Raw genomic sequence first — 17,291 nt, forward strand, 5'->3', positions numbered from 1 at the left:
TTAAAAATAACCCTTTCCTTAAACATTGATTCTCAATGAAATTTTAAAATAAAATTTTAATTTTTACTTGTATGTAAATTTTGTATATGAAGTGATATTTAAGATGGTGATATTTGAAGCCGTGTGGTATGCAAGAGAGAAGAGAGAGAGAGACATAGGATAATTATTAATTAAATAAGAAGAAATGTTGGGAGGCAAAAGTGGTTTTAACAGTTATTAGCTGAAAAGTAAGAAAGAAAGACCACACTGACAACCAAGCATCTCCCTTAGCAAATTCTGAAATGGGATAACCTTAATATTAGAATAAAAAAATATACTATCGATTTTATTATTTTTTTAATAAATTTAATTAAAAATTATTAGAAAAATTATTATTTTTATTATTTTTATTATTATTAAATTTTTTATTAATTTTATTAATATATCCAATAAAGTACTACTTAAATTTTTTTTTCTGATTTTATTATTATTAAACCTTTTATCGAAAATATTAAAAAAATATTAATGATTTAGATAAAAATAATAATATTTTAACTTTTAAGTAATTTTTTAACGATTTTATTAAAAAAATAATAACATCTCCATCTCTATCTCCATTCATTTGTTATATGTCTCCCTTTATCTTTCTTCTTTATTCTGTCCTCCTTTTTTGCAGATCGGTTTTCTCAGTTGATTATGATTATACCCTTTCATTTTCTCTTTCTTCTTTACTGCTGCTACCTCACCTCAGCTGCCCCCCTTTTCTATTACTTTCAGTTTCATTTCCCAGAAACCAAAACAAAACAAAAAAAATTACTTATATCAATCTCCAAGAGGGCAGTGTGCAATACTAACTCTCGTACGTTTACCCTTTTTCTGGCAACCTGACTTTCCAGTTGAACTGGATCAGACCCAGTTCTTGGTTCTTTTTCCAAGCGTCTCCATCGCTGGCAAAACTGAGCGGTTCCCCCCTCTCGCAGCCGTGAGGGGGGAGGAGAACAAGACGGAGGGAATTCAAATGAATTTTGTTTATGGTATTTATCATTGAAGAGAAGAAGACGAAACTCCTTCAAGCAATATTCAAACGACGGCGGAATACTATAGCTGGAAAACATATGGATTTAGATGCAGCAAGGAGGAGGAGGAGGGCATCAATCGCAATATAGGGAGATGAGTGGTGGTCCGGCAACGGATGCAGCGAGTAGCAGTCAGATGGTGAGCGAGCAATCGGAACATCTAGAAGAGGCGTCTCCGATCAGTTACAGACCGCCAGCCATTGGGAATCCCGATGAGTTGATGAGGTTCGCAAGTGGCGGTGGAGATGAGGAAGGTGGAGGAGGTGTAGCAGCAAGTGGCAATAGGTGGCCCCGTCAAGAGACTCTTGCACTTCTCAAAATTAGATCAGATATGGATGCTGTCTTCCGTGACGCCACCGTCAAAGGCCCACTTTGGGAAGATGTTTCCAGGTACCCAAAACTAACTGCCTTTCTTTCCCTAATTTTCCTTTTGCAAAATATATAGATCCAGCCACTCAAAAAATCCAGTAAACACACATTGCATTCTTCTTCTATCAGGTTAATTGTCGCAGTGAGATCAGGTAAATAAAAAAAAGCTAAAATGGCCCAGATCTGCTTGCATGGACTATTTTTTTTTCTATTTGTTTACTTACTGCCAGTAGAATTATAAATGTAAGTAAATATAAAGTAAATATAAAGCAATATCTTGTGAATTATTTTTTTCAATACATTATTGCGTGAGTTTTGCCTTTTTTATATATATATATATATATTGAATTCAAAACTTCAATAAACAACAATATATCTTAAATTATGGAGATTATTTGCTTTGTATTACACATATTTTGAATTAAAAGGTGTGGGTTTCTTACTATAATCAATTTCAGTTGGGAATTTGAAAATCTAGAAAGAAATTCCTTTTGTTATTTATTAAATTTTAAAATATGGCTTCACCCACTGTGTCTTTGTCTTCATGTGGGTTACTCTCCCTTTTCAGCATCATTGGTTATAGGAATTAGTTTGGGGCTTCTTATTTGTAGAAGCTATCAAAGTGATATAAAATTGAATCCTTTTGATATAATATTTCAGATTAATAGTATTTGACTATACGATGTTTGCAGGAAGCTAGCGGAACTGGGTTACAAAAGGAGTGCCAAAAAGTGCAAGGAAAAATTCGAGAACGTCCAAAAGTACCACAAGCAAACAAAAGATGGCCGATCCGGGCGTCAAGATGGTAAGAGTTACAAGTTTTTCAGCGAGCTCGAGGCTCTCCATACAACTTCCGTCACCGCCATTTCCTCCTCCAGCCTGGACGTGTCTCCCATTTCTGTTGGAATCCCTATTCCCATCTCTACTGTCAGAATTCCACCTACAACTACATTTGCCACTATCACAATGTCCTCGGCGCCAGCCCCTCCTATCACCAGCACAGTCGCGCCGTTTGGGATCAGATTTTCTTCTAATAGTTCTTCGTCTTCTCGGGCTTCGAAGACGAAGACGAACCAGGACGGGAACCATCGGACATAGCCGGCACGAGTCGAAAACGTAAAAGGCATTCAAGAGAGGGTGGAAGTAACAGCACCAGCAGCAGGAAGATGATGGAGTTCTTAGAGGGTCTAATGAAACATGTAATGCAGAAACAAGAAGCCTTGCAACAGACGTTTTTAGATGCCATGGAGAAGAGAGAGCAAGATAGGATGATAAGAGAAGAAGCTTGGAAAAGACAAGAGCTGGCAAGATTAGCCCGCGACCATGAACTTTTGGCTCAAGAACGTGCCCATGCTTCTTCTAGGGATGCTGCCATTGTTTCCTTCTTGCAGAATATTACTGGTCAGACCATAAAGTTACCCCCGGCGGCCCCACCTCCGCAGTCACAACCACCCGCACTGGCTGTTCCACCACCTAACTCAATTCCTTCACCAGCAGCTCCACCACCGCAACACCACCAACAACAGTCACATTTGCAACATCAACAGCAACAGCAGCAACAATCACATTTGCAACATCAACAGAAGCAGTATCAACCACAAAATACTAAAGTTGTGAAGCATCAACAACATTGCATTCCTTCGGAAGTGACAATGGCTAACCCGGAACAAAAGGTGGCACAACAGTAGATTGGTGGGAGCGAAAGCATGGAGCCTGCGTCGTCCAGATGGCCTAAAGCTGAGGTTCTGGCACTTATAAACGTAAGGAGTGGGCTTGAATCTAGATACCAAGAGGCTGGGCCTAAGGGTCCTCTTTGGGAAGAAATCTCCGCAGGTATGAGCAGGATGGGCTATAAGAGAAGCGCCAAACGATGCAAGGAAAAATGGGAAAACATCAACAAGTATTTCAAGAAAGTCAAAGAAAGTAACAAACAGCGGCCCGAGGATGCCAAAACCTGCCCCTATTTTACCAACTTGATGCTCTTTACAGTAAGAAGATACTTGGTGGTGGAACTAGCGGTGGTTCCAGTAGCTTCAGCGACCAAAATAGGCTTGAAGGTTAAACATCACAGCCTAGGGACACCCCAACAATCATGGGAGCGCCACCATTGACGCAGCAGCCTATTCATGATCAATCTGAAAATAAAACCGGAGCTATTGTTGATGCATTTCCAAGCAAAGAATATTCAAGTCTCTTTGGAAAAGGAAATAGTGGAGTTGCAAAGAAGGTAAATTTATTTTCTTTCCATCATATGATAAAATTACCCCTAATATTTGAATAATTAATCACTTTACATTTTTTTTTGCGTATTTTACTCTTTAATGTTTTAATTTTTATTTAAAACAAACTATACAAGATGAAAAATATTAAACTAATAATTAATCTAAGTTGTTAATTTGATATTTTCACATATACAAATTATTCATATAACATATATCAAATCATCTTTTTAATAATATAATATATGTCACATCATCACTTTTAGTGATATGTCATCATTTTAGATGATATATGTCACATCATCATTATAAGTAATATTATATATATCAAGTTATTATTTTAGGTAATATGATATTTGTAACATCATAAATTAAATATATGTGAAAATATTAGTCACCAACATGAGTTGATTATTAATAAACTAACAGTTTCTATCTTAATAGAATTTATTTTGACCAAAAATTAAAATGTTAAGGTAAAATACCTAAAAAAAAATAATAGAATATTTATGCAATCGTCTGGAGTTTTTTTTTTGTCGTTATTCCTTGCTTTTATTACATATCACCAATTCACAACCCTCCTTTTTAATATTTTCCAATAACCTAATCATTTTGATTAATCATCGGGATTATTTTTTTGGTCTTTATTCCTTTCTTTTATTACATATCACCAATTCACAACCCTCCTTTTTAATATTTTCCAATAACCATTTCATTTTGATTTTTGGGTTGGCATTGAAGTCAGAAGATATGATGAGGGAGCTGATGGAGGAGAGGGAGAGGCAGTAGCAACAGCAGCATCCAAAGGATGCATACAATCCTAGGTGGTGGAATGCCTATGATTTATAAGCAGAAGATGGGTTTTATAAGATTGAAATTCAAAGACAAAATGCAAGCTGTGGAGGACCATTCTATGTGCTTATCGGTTCAGAAGTTTTGTTTCTCTCCTACTTCCTGAATAATTTCAGTGTCATCATTGCTATTTTTTTTCTTCAGTTCATTGATTTGTTGGTGAATAAGGAAATCCGTTTCCAAAGGGAAACGAGAAGATAGATTGAATTGAGACATGAAAATAAGATTGGGGTTTTGGTATACCATATAAAGGGAAGAGAATATAGAGAGAAAGGGATGGCACATGTAAGTAGGAGAACTAACATATGTTTATTTATTTTACATGTAAGCTTCTGTTTCTCTCATATTTTGATTCGTTTCAGTCAAGAAATGAAAATGAAAACAATAATCACTAGTTTCCATCCTTTTTCTTGAGCGTTTCTTTGAAATTACCATTTTGTTGAAAACGTTTTGATATTTTGATATGACAAATAAGTATTAATTAATTTAAGATTTTATATTCGATTTAAAAATATAAGATTCGATTCACTTATTCTAATATCACAAATATTACTCCAAGTTTACAAATATCAATTTTACTCCTTAATTAAATGAAAAATTGTATTTCACTCTTAAAGTATTTTTGAAATAATTTTTACAAAGTATTTTGAACCATAATCGAGTCAATATTGAGTTTTAAATAGGGAAGTATTGATACCTCCTTAACGAGTATCGATACCCCTCAGACATCGAATGCAAAAGAGGTATTGATACCCTACAGGGTATCGATACCCCTCTATATAGGAGTACTGATACCTAGCCAAAAGGTATTGATACCCCTCATTTTGATTTTGACTCCGAGAAATAACAGAACGCAAAATGGGTACCGATACCATGACAGGTATCGATACCTCTTTACTTAGTAGTATCGATACCCCTTGAGAGGTACCGATACCATTGGTTTTGCAACGGTCGAAATATTTGAATTTTATACAGGTAGTATAGATACCCCTATGGAGGAGTACCGATACCCATACACTCCCAACAACTTTTTGAAGTGGATTTCACACCACAACGGCTCTATTAACTCCACTAAGATCCCCAACATCTAGAATTGATCTGAGGTGTATTTAAACAAGTTCTTGGAGCCATTGATGAAGAAGAGAAGCTAGAGAAACAAAGAGAAAGCTTAAACATCAAGGTTGAGCAATTCAAGCCAAAATCCATTTAATATTCATTTTTCTTTCAAGAATACAATTTGTGGTCAATTGTATTCATGTTTGAGTGTTCTTTCTTTTTTCTAAAATTGTGCAAACATTCTACCTTGTGAGGTTTTTCTGTAAGTTTGCAAAGTTTGTAATTTTCTCTTTGAAAAGAGAGTGTTCTCAAGAATTTGGGGTATAATTCTTGAGGGAGTTGTAAAGTTACTATTTGTCCTCAAAATAAAGACAAATTAGTGAATTTGTGAAAAATCCTTAGTGTGGATAGTTAAGGTAGTGGACATAGACTTTGGTTGAGAAAGTTGAACCACTCTAAATCGCTGTGCAAATATTTTTAATTATTTTTCAAAGCTTCCACCAAAATTTTAATTGTTAATTCACCCCTCTTGGTCGATTCATCCGATATATTAACTCAACAATAGGTATCAGAGCTACACTCATTTGAAGGTTTTACCACCTCTTGAGTAGATTCGGGAAGAGTTCAATCGACATACAAGTCATCAATGGCCTCTACATCAAACTTCAACTTCGTTCTTGATTCTCAGCCCGTCAACAAGCCTCCTTTCTTCAATGGAGCTAACTATGCCTATTGGAAGAATAGGATGAAGTTCTTCATTCAAGTTAGTGACATGGGAGCATGGAAATTCATGATGAGGATACTCTCAAAGCTCCATGTTCTTTTATGTGCACTTGGACCAGATGAATACGAGAGAATATCATCTTGTTCAACCGCCAAGGAGATATGGGAAAACTTCAAGTCACACATGAAGGAACCAATGAGGTAAAAGAATCCAAAATTAGTCTTCTTACTTATAGCTATGAAAATTTTAGGATGAAACCATATGAAGATATCAAAGCTATGACAGATAGATTCTCCATGATTATCAATGGCCTCAAGGCGTTTGGAGAAATAATCCCCAACGAGAAACTTGTAAGGAAGATAATTTATTCTCTTCTAAAAGCTTGGTAATGGAAGAAGACTACGATTATTGAAACTAAAGATCTAAAGTCTTTAACTCTCGATGAGCTCATTGGTTCTTTTCTCACTCATGAAATGATGATTTAAGATGAGGTAGATCTTGAGAAGAAGGATGACACTAAGAAGGAAACTGAGAAAAAGAAGAATGTTGGTGTTGCTCTCAAATCCACCAAAGATAAGAGTGACTCTAACGATAACGAATATGAAGAAATGGCCTTGCTTTCCAGAAGACTTAGAAAATTAATGAAGCGAAATAGATGAAGAAAATTCCAACAAAATGAAGGCTTCAAAAATGAGTCAAAGGAGAAGGACCCAATCATTTTCTATGAATGCAAAAAGCCTGGGCATGTTAAATACGATTGCCCATAATTAAAGAAGAAGGGTCTTTCAAAGAAAAAGCATAAAGCACACGTAGCTACTCGGAGTGGTGACGAATCATCCGATGAAGAGGAACAAGAAGTAGTAAACTTGTGCTTGATGGCTTTTGGGGAGATTCTCAGGTAACCTCTAACTCATCTAATTTAGAAGATTATTCATTTGATGAGTTATTAGAGGAATATAATGGGTTGGCTTCGGATTATGAGAAATTATTTTCAAAATACAAGAAAGATATTTCAAAATTGAAAAATGAAAAGGATCTCATAACCAAGACCAACATTGAACTCGAAAATAAGATAAAAGATTTGCAAGTCAAAATCGATGAGTTTGAAAAGAAAAATTATGATTTGCAAAACTTACTTTCAAGAGTTTATAATGATCATCAAAAAGAAAGATGATCTTAAAGCTTCTTTTAATAAAGTTGGATCAAAACATTTTGAAAAAGGAGAAAGTTCAAAATCCAACTATATTAGAAAGAATTTTAAATCTTACAATCATATAGGTCCTTGAAGAACCTCAAATGGTAAAATCATTAAGAGTATATGGGTTCCTAAAGGACTCAATACTACTAAAGATAAGGATATCCTAAACAAATGGATACCCAATGGGATAAGGCTTTTAGGGACTAATGAATATGGACCCAAAAGAATTTGGGTACCAAAAATAAAAAATAATCTATGTTTGTAGGAAAATGAGCATTGCTTCAAGGCACGAAATTCAAGCTCAAATTCATGGTACCTTGACAGTGGATGCTCGAGGCCCATGACATGAGACAAGAGCCGGTTTACTAAGCTTAACGACAAAAATGGAGTAGTGACCTTTAGTGACAACTCAAAAGGTTACATTGAAGGTATAGGTACTATAGGTAATACCTCTTGCATACAAATAGAAAATGTATTAAATATGAATGGGTTAAAGCATAATCTATTAAGTATTAGTCAATTATGTGATAAAGGATACAATGTCTTGTTTGAAACAAACGATTGTAAAGTTATTGACATTGCATCTAATCAAATTATGCTTATTGGTCATAGAATAGGAAACATTTATATGGTGCATTTATATTCTATTAAGATGACTAATTTATGCCTAGTTGCCAAGGATGAACATGATAGATGGTTATGACATAGGAGACTAGGACATACAAGCATTAGTGTTTTGTAAAGACTAAATCAAGACAATTTAGTAAGAGACTTGCCAAAACTGAAATTTAATCTTGATAAAATCTGTGATGCATGTACAAGAGGAAAACATAAGAAGTTTCATTTAAATCCATTAATGATGTATCCACTAGTAGAGTTTTACAATTGATTCATATAGATCTTTTTTGGCCAATTAGAACTACTAGTTTGGGTGGAAAACAATATGCCTTTGTATTGGTAGATGACTATTCTAGATTTACTTGGGTTCTATTTTTAAGTACCAAAGATGAAGCATTAGAAAATTTTATCACGTTTTCAAAAGTAATCCAAAATGAAAAGGTTACTCCATTTCAAGTGTTAGGAGTGATCATGGTACTAAATTTGAAAATCTTGGATTTACTGATTTTTGTAATTCAAATGGGATTAGCCATAATTTTACAACACCTAGAACCCATCAACAAAATGGAGTTATTGAGAGGAAAAATCGAACTTTAGAGGAAATGGCTAGAACCATGCTTTGTGAAAATAATTTGCCAAAGTATTTTTGGGCGAAAGCCACAAATACCGCTTGTTATGTTATTAACCAAGTAATGATTAGGCTTATTTTAAAGAAAACTCCATATGAAATTTTCAAAAATAAAAAGCCTAACATTAGTTATTTTAATCCTTTTGGATGTAAATGTTTTGTTTCAAACAACGGTAAAGACAATCTTGGCAAATTTGATGCTAAAAGTGATGAAGAAATTTTTCTGGGTTATTCCTTAAATTCTAAAGCTTATCGTGTATTTAATAAAAATAACTTTATTAGTAGAAGAGTCTATTCATGTTGTTTTCGATGATAATCCCCTTCCGAGAAAGGATTCTTGTGTTGATGATGATATATGTATTATAAATACAAATGACGTTGAAGAACAATCATCAAAGGAAGAAGTAAAGGATGAGGAAACTCAAGATGCCTTCAAGAATCTAACCATTGAAGAAAGGGAAATCACATACCCAAAAGAGTACAACTATGTCAAGGATGGTGACATTTTAGGTGATCCATCAAAAGGGGTAACTACTCGATCTTCTCTTAGGGACATTTGTAATTATGTTGAATTTATCTCATGCATGGAGCCCAAAAATGTTAAAAAAGTATTAACCAATGAAAATTGGATTATGGCTATGCAAGAAGAGTTAAATCAATTTGAGAGAAGTAAAGTATGGACGTTAGTTGAAAGCATAGTAATAAATCTACTATAGGTACTAAATTGTTGTTTAGGAATAAACTAGATGAGAGTGGTAATATAGTGAGGAACAAGGCTTGACTTGTTGCTCAAGGGTATACTCAAGAAGAAGGAATTGATTATGATGAAACATATGCTCCCGTAGCTAGGATGGAAACAATTAGAATGTTGTTGGCATTTGCATGTTTTAATGAATTTAAATTATAAATTGATGTTAAAAGTGCATTTTTAAATGGTTTTATAAAAGAAGAAGTGTATGTGGAACAACCTCCTGGTTTTGAAGATTCAAAATTTCCAAATCATGTTTTTAAATTAACAAAAACGCTATATGGTTCAAAACAAGCTCCTAGAGCTTGCTATGAAAGATTGTCAAACTTTTTAATTGAAAATGTTTTTCAAAAGGGAAGGTTGACACTACATTGTTTATAAAAAGAACAGGTAAAGATTTATTGGTAGTTCAAATTTATGTTGATGATATAATATTTGGTTCTACTAATGATGCTCTTTTCCAAGAATTTTCAAAGCTAATGCAAGGTGAATTTGAGATGAGCATGATGGGGAGCTTTCATTTTTCTTGGGGATCCAAATCAAGCAAAGCAAAGATGGCATATTCATCAATCAATCAAAGTACATGAAAGATATGCTCAAAAAGTTTGGATTGGAGATGTGAAACCCCAAGCCACTCCTATGGGTTCATCTACAAAGCTTGACAAAGATGAAGGAGCTAAATGTGTCGATGTTAAATTATATAGGTCAATGATTGGTTCTTTACTTTATCTAATTGCAAGTAGACCAGACATTATGTTTAGTGTTTGCTTATGTGCTAGATTTCAATCACACCCTAAAGAATCACATCTACAAGCCATTAAGAGAATCTTTAGATACATTAAGGACACTCCTAGTATAGGACTTTGGTATCCTAGATACTCTAGCTTTTGCTTGCATGCCTTCTCGGATGCGGATTATGGAGGATGCAAAATAGATAGGAAATGCACCTCCAGTACTTGTCAATTCCTAGCAAATATGTTGATTTCTTGGTTTTCAATGAAAAAAAATAGTGTTGCATTATTTGCCACTGAAGCGAAATACATTTCAGCCGGTAGTTGTTGCGCACAAGTTTTATGGATGAAACAATAACTTTTAGACTATGAAATTAAAATAGGTACCATTCCTATCAAGTGTGACAATACTAGTACAATTTGTCTCGCTAAAAATATGATCCAACACTCTAGAACTAAGCACATTGAAATTAGACATCATTTCATTATAGATCATGTCTTAAAAGAGGATGTAGTTCTAGAATTTGTAGATACTTTGCATCAATAAGCGGATATTTTACAAAACCTTTGGATAAAGAAAGATTTTGGACACTTAGGAGAGAATTAGGTTTAACTGACCTACCTTGACTTAGTGTTTAAAATGATTTTAGCACTTTTAATTAGCAAATGAAAAATGCATATAAAAATAACATTTTTGAATTCCTTCTATGCTAATAGTTAGGGTAGTTTATGATCTTTAGTGGAAATTAATAATATGTTAAAATAAAATTTAAGGGAAGATTTGATTGATTGAACATAGTTATTTTTCAAAATATGAGTTGCCTATACCACTAGAGCTGATTAATTTAGCATGCTAAGTGTTTAAATACATATTTTTGACAATTTTGTGCACTAGGTATCGATACTGGCCACCCAGTACCGATACCCCTCTTGCTAGGTATCGATACTATTAGCATAGTATCGATATTGATTCAATGGGTATCGATATTGTTCATGCAGTACCGATACTCTCCTTGAATGTGTATCGATACCCCTCGATGGGTACCTATACCCCTAGTCGGGTTTAAGCTTTAAAATCCCTAAAAATCAACATTTGAACTAAAACCCCAAAAACAAAAATTCATGCTGTTTACCTCATCTCTCACTCAAATCCTCTCCTTGCTCATATAAAATGATTTCTAGTTGGAATTCAAAAGTTCTTCAACTTCTAAACCTATTGGAATCATCAAATTAGTACAAACAACACCACATTCCAACTCAATCCGATTTTTCAAGGTAAACTTTTCTAAAATACTATTTCATTGAATTTTGATCATAGAATTAGTTTTAGTTAGTTCTAGTTCAAATTGGTGATCGTGCATTACACATATTATAATTTTAAACTATAATCTACAAGAAATTTTATAAAAAACACAAGATTTTTCAGAATTTATTTTTAAATTTTCGAAATAGAAAAAAATTATTTTTGTTTTCAATTGGTGTTTTTGATCTAATTATATTATTTTCATGAAAAACTATACATATTATGATTTTTCAAACTTCGTTTTTCAAAATAGTTTTCAATATTGCCCATTAGACACTAAGTTAGAAAACCTTGAATATCGAGGACTCATATTGAGTTTTGGGATTAGTTGTGTTGCATACATATGTTGTTTAATTACAGGGTTACCATTCTGATTTCCTAAACCATGTCTAAACGAGCAAGGCTAACTTCATCAAACCCATCTCCAATCCCACCTCCTATTTCACCTCCAATTCCCAATCCAAATGAACTCGAAATAACTATTCTTAACTCTTGCTTTAATGAACCTAACCGTAGAGGTCTCTACTCTAGGTTTGTTAACCATTTCGAGTCATATAATATTAGGGAAGAACGTATCCTGTCTCTCCAAGCTATGATAGACATGAAATTCAAATACCTCTCTACCCTCAATTCATGGAAATTTGATAACCTCTTTCAAGTTGAACCAGTTGTTTATCAACAACTAGTTTGTATTTTCTACTCCAATGCAATATGTGTACAAAATGAATCCTGAACCACAACCGAGAGTATTCAGTCCTATCTCTTGGGCCAATAAATTAATATAGACTCAGACTATATAGCTAGTGCATTTGGACTAGAAAACCAAGGGTTAGATAATGAGCGAGCTTTAGTGCCTTCCCCTTATAAAGTCAAGTTTAGTGCGAGTATTTTAGAACACCATGAACATGTCCTTCATCTTATTATCTCTTAGTGGTTAAGACCATCTGGAGGAAAATACTCCACTCTTGGAGCCTTTGACTTATTATGGTTACATTGTATCCAACAAAATAAGAAAATAAATCTCCCTCAAATTATCTTTGGGGAACTCGTAGAAACCGTAAACAACATTCCTTCTAAATGTATTGAAACATTAGTTTACTGCTGTCTACTTAGTAATATGTTTATGAAAGTCGAGATTAAGGTAAAGCTTGATATAACCATCCCTCTAACTACTGAAATCAACTTCACATCTTTACGAAAATCGGGATGGACTGGAGACCAAGGCCAATGGGTTCGTTCAACACAGAAAACCCCCGGTGTTAGCTCTTCACGAGCTGCTCCAGTCTTAGCTATGGCTAAAGAGCTAGAAGACCTCTTAAGGGATGTTTATGATCTCGTAAACCAGGCCAAGGACGAGCTAGCCAGGCAAGACAATTCAATGCCTCTATACTTTTAGTCTTTTATAGAGACATTGGATTTGAGGTTTGCATCCTTAGAGTCCCATTTGACTACTATAAGAACTCAACAATTGGAGAATCAAAGGGAAATTTGAGCTCACCGTGAAGCAATGGAAAGTAGATTTAATGCAGTAGATGAGAGACTCGACGCACTCACTCGTGATGTTGTTTTCCTTAGAGCACATCGATTTGATCCTGATCCTCCTACGGATGATTGACCACTCTTGCTAGTTTTCTTAGGTTCCATTATGCACTTAGAATACTTAAACATTTTGGATATTTGGTTTGAATGTTTGTTTGTTTTGGATGTTTTTGTTTGATTATGGATGATATTTAGTATTTGAACTTAAATTGATGATTTATTAGTTTATGCATCATTTACATTTTAGTTCAATTATGACCAAATCCCCATTACATATTGTTTATGAATATTGATTTTATAAACTAGTGGCTAATATTTCTCTTGACTTTGATCTTAGCAACTATATATATAAATGAACCAATTTGGAAAACTTGCTTTAAAATAAATCATAGATTCTTTTTGATTTAACAAAAAGGGGAGAATATAATAAGGGGGAGTGGGAGTAATTTTTCAAAAATTATTTTTCAAAAGAAAATCTTAAAATTTCAAAAATGTTTTGTTATATCCAAAAGGGGGATATTGTTGAAAACATTTTGATATTTCGATATAACAAACAAGTGTTAATTAATTTTAAGATTTTATATTCGATTTAAAATATAATATTCGAATATCACAAATATTACTCCAAGTTTACACATATCAATTTTACTCCTTACTTAAATGAAAAATTGTATTTCACTCTTAAAGTATTTTTGAAATAATTTTTACAAAGTATTGCGAACCATAATCGAGTCAAAATTGAGTTTTAAATATGGAAGTATCGATGCCTCCTTAACGAGTATCGATACCCTTCAAACATCGAATGCAAAAGAGGTACTGATACCCAACAGGGTATCGAACCCCTTTATATAGGAGTACGGATACCGATCCAAAAGGTACTGATACCCCTTTACATAGTAGTATCGATACCCCCTTGAGAGGTACCGATAACATTGGTTTTGCAACGGTCGAAATATTTAAATTTTATATAGGTAGTATCGATACCCCTACGAAGGAGTACCGATACCCATACGCTCCCAACAACTTTTTGAAGTGGATTTCATACCACAACGGCTATATTGACTCCACCAAGATCCCCAATGTCTAGAATTGATCTGAGGTGTATTTAAACAAGTTTTTGGAGCCATTGATTATGAAGAAAAGCTAGAGAAACAAGAGAGAAAGCCTTAAGCATCAAGGTTGAGCAATTCAAGCCAAAATCCATTCAATATTCAGTTTGCTTTCAATAACATAATTTGTGGTCAATTGTATTCATCTTTGAGTGTTCTTTTTTTGTTCTAGAATTGTGCAAACATTATACCTTGTGAGGTTTTTCTGTAAGTTTGTAATTTTCTCTTTGAGAAAAGAGTGTTCTAAAGAATTTGGGGTATAATTCTTGAGGGAGTTGTAGGGTTAATCTTTGTCCTCAAAAGAAAGACAAATTAGTGAATTTGTGGAAAATCCTTAGTGTGGATAGCTATGGTAGTGGATGTAGACTTTGGTTGAGAAAGTCGAACCACTCTAAATTGTTGTGCAAATATTTTCAATTTTCTGTCAAAGCTTCCACCAAAATTTTAATTTCCAATTCACCCCCTCTTGGCCGATTCATCCGATCGATTAACTCAACACATTTTTCTTATCAATTTTTAGTGACACGTGTCATGATCCTATGCTGACACTTGTCATATCTCGATTGAATGGTTAATTTATTAAATTAAATTTGAATTAGGACCAAATTGAGTATAAATATTAAGGACTAAATGTATAAATATACCAATTCTTTTAACTGCCACAATAGCATTTCCGTCAAATATTAACGCCTAGTGGTTTGATTGAACAAATTAAATAGTTAGGTGGTATGATTGACAAAATTTGAAAGGTCGGTGGCAAAAGTAAAAGGGCTAAATTTTAAGTGGTCAATTGTATAGTTTACCCTTAAATTTTTTAAAATAGTCCAAATTGAAAGAATATACAAGTAATACCAAAAATATTTTAACTGCTATGTCACCTCTTCTATTAACTGTTAATGACAACATATAAATTTTTTTAGGAGAACGTACTTACAAAATTTTAAGAGATAAACAAATTTTTAAAAAATGTAAATATATAGAAATTTTTTTTAACTCATCCCGTCGATTCTTCCGTGCACGTATAAATAGTTCTTTCCTTTTGTTTTCTTCCAAATTTTGTGGTTCTTTTTCCTTTTTTTCCTCCCAATCTTATTTATTTTCTTTGTTGCTTCATGCCCTTGAGTTCAATGAATGGTTGTCATTCCTTTTCTTACTACTGTTAAAATTTGATTAATTTAGAGTATTATCCATCGATAAAAACACACACTAATAATTATAATAAAATCTAAAAAAATATTATAAAGTTGATGGAGTAAATGAAATAAATGCAATTGGTGAGTGTGTATAAAATTTTCCTAATGGGATGGGAATATTGCATATGGACAAGTAGCAATAGTTAACGAATATATGCCACAGTGCTCTCCATAATTCCACATTGCAAATTATTCACCTTTGCCAGAATCCCAACTAAACTGAGCGGTATCTAAGAGATTAATTTTTTAAATATAAATTCAAATCTTGAATTTTCACGTTAGTGTTAATTAATGATTCCCATTTTGATCCAAATCCTCTTAACCAGTGTTGTTAATATTGACCTAATTTTCATGTGCTTTGTAGCATAAGTGACACATCACGTGGACTGTACCTTTTAACATGGCATGTTTCACGATTATTAATAATAAAATAAAAGTTTTGATAAATTTGGTAAAGGTTTTTTAAAAAAAAAGGTTTACGATTTTGAAAGAATAAAAACTAAAATATAATTAAGATATTAGAAATTTAGGACGACAGACGAGATTTAACCACCAAATTCGATACAATAATAACAAGAGATATGTCTACCCAACTCACCACCAGCTTGGCCTATTCCCCCACTTTTGTTTTTGCCTTTTGAATGTAACGAAAATATGATATAACATGAAGAATTACCAGAACCTCATTAAAACATATATTTCTCTATTTATATATTAATAGTATAAAAATAATAAAATTAAAATACTCACAAAATTGTGACCTTAATAGTTAAAATGAGTTTTGTTCTCCTAGAGATTCTGGTTAGTGGATACCACAAGTAAACTTTAGGGTTGGCATGTACTCACCTTGAAATATATTTTTTATATATAAATTATCCATTTTTTTTATAGTATACACTTTGAAATTTATTTGTGCCTATAATATTTGAAAAGTTTCTATTATTAATGTATATATATGTACACCCTAAAAAATTGAAACCCCCTCAGACCGATGCGGATAACCCGATCCGATCTAGAGTGTCACATTAGGGCCACCAGAGCGACCCACCGTAAAAATAGCGGAAAAATTAAAACTTTTCTTATAACATATAAAAACATAAAATGTTTTATTATTATTAAGAAATAAGATAGGTTTTTCAAACTCAGATATAAAACCAAATACAATCTACATGCCCCCTAATCACATATATCATACTCTGCAAGCAACGCCGGAAGAACTCTCTTACTAATGTTGATAGTTGTACTGGTACAATCTTTTAGCCTGCAATGGTGAGTAATAGAGTGAGCTTCGAAAAGCTCGGTAATACAGAACTACCAGATGATGTTGCAAGACATGCCGATAAATGGAAATCCATGTCATTTCTTATTTAATCAAATGCATATCGATTTTCGGAATAATCTGGAGTTCCACTGGTAATTCAACGAATAGAAGCCATGAATATCTCAGTTCATAGGAAGCATTCATAGTATCACATTTTCAGGAGATCAAATAGGATGTCTAGTGTGTTTCATCAGTACGATAAAATCATAATAGGTACACTAATCAAATGATAGTTTAGTAAATCCCATAAGCCATACTGTACTAGAGCTTTTTAAACTCGTATTTTAAAATCATCATACAAAGAGTTAACCTAAGGGAACATCTTAGGGCCTTAGAGCCTACCCAATAAAGTTTGGGGCCACGAGGCCTACCTAATAACACATCTTAGGGCCGTAGAGACTACCTAAGAGTCACATTAGGTCCATAAAAATTTTCCAGCTTGATCAGAGCTGTACTTTACAAATCTGTATCTCCAAGATACAATTTATACCGTGATACAAATCCATAAGCCATCACCATTAAGTCGGTGCATCCATAAAACAGTAACCATAAATTTCAGTGTACCTCATGTTAAAACAATAAAACAATTTTTCAAAATATAAGGAACACACTAGAGAATCCAAATATT

At 33.4% G+C, this 17,291-nt stretch overlaps 1 pseudogene; it reads left to right on the forward strand.

The window, feature by feature from the left end:
• Window positions 1–592: 592 nt before the first annotated feature.
• On the forward strand, window positions 593–6,934 carry LOC120171936 (annotated as a pseudogene).
• The last annotated feature ends 10,357 nt before the right edge of the window (window positions 6,935–17,291 follow it).

Source organism: Hibiscus syriacus, unplaced genomic scaffold (assembly GCF_006381635.1).
Source record: "Hibiscus syriacus cultivar Baekdansim isolate YM2019G1 unplaced genomic scaffold, ASM638163v2 tig00111837_pilon, whole genome shotgun sequence".
Classification (NCBI taxonomy): Eukaryota; Viridiplantae; Streptophyta; class Magnoliopsida; order Malvales; family Malvaceae; genus Hibiscus; species Hibiscus syriacus.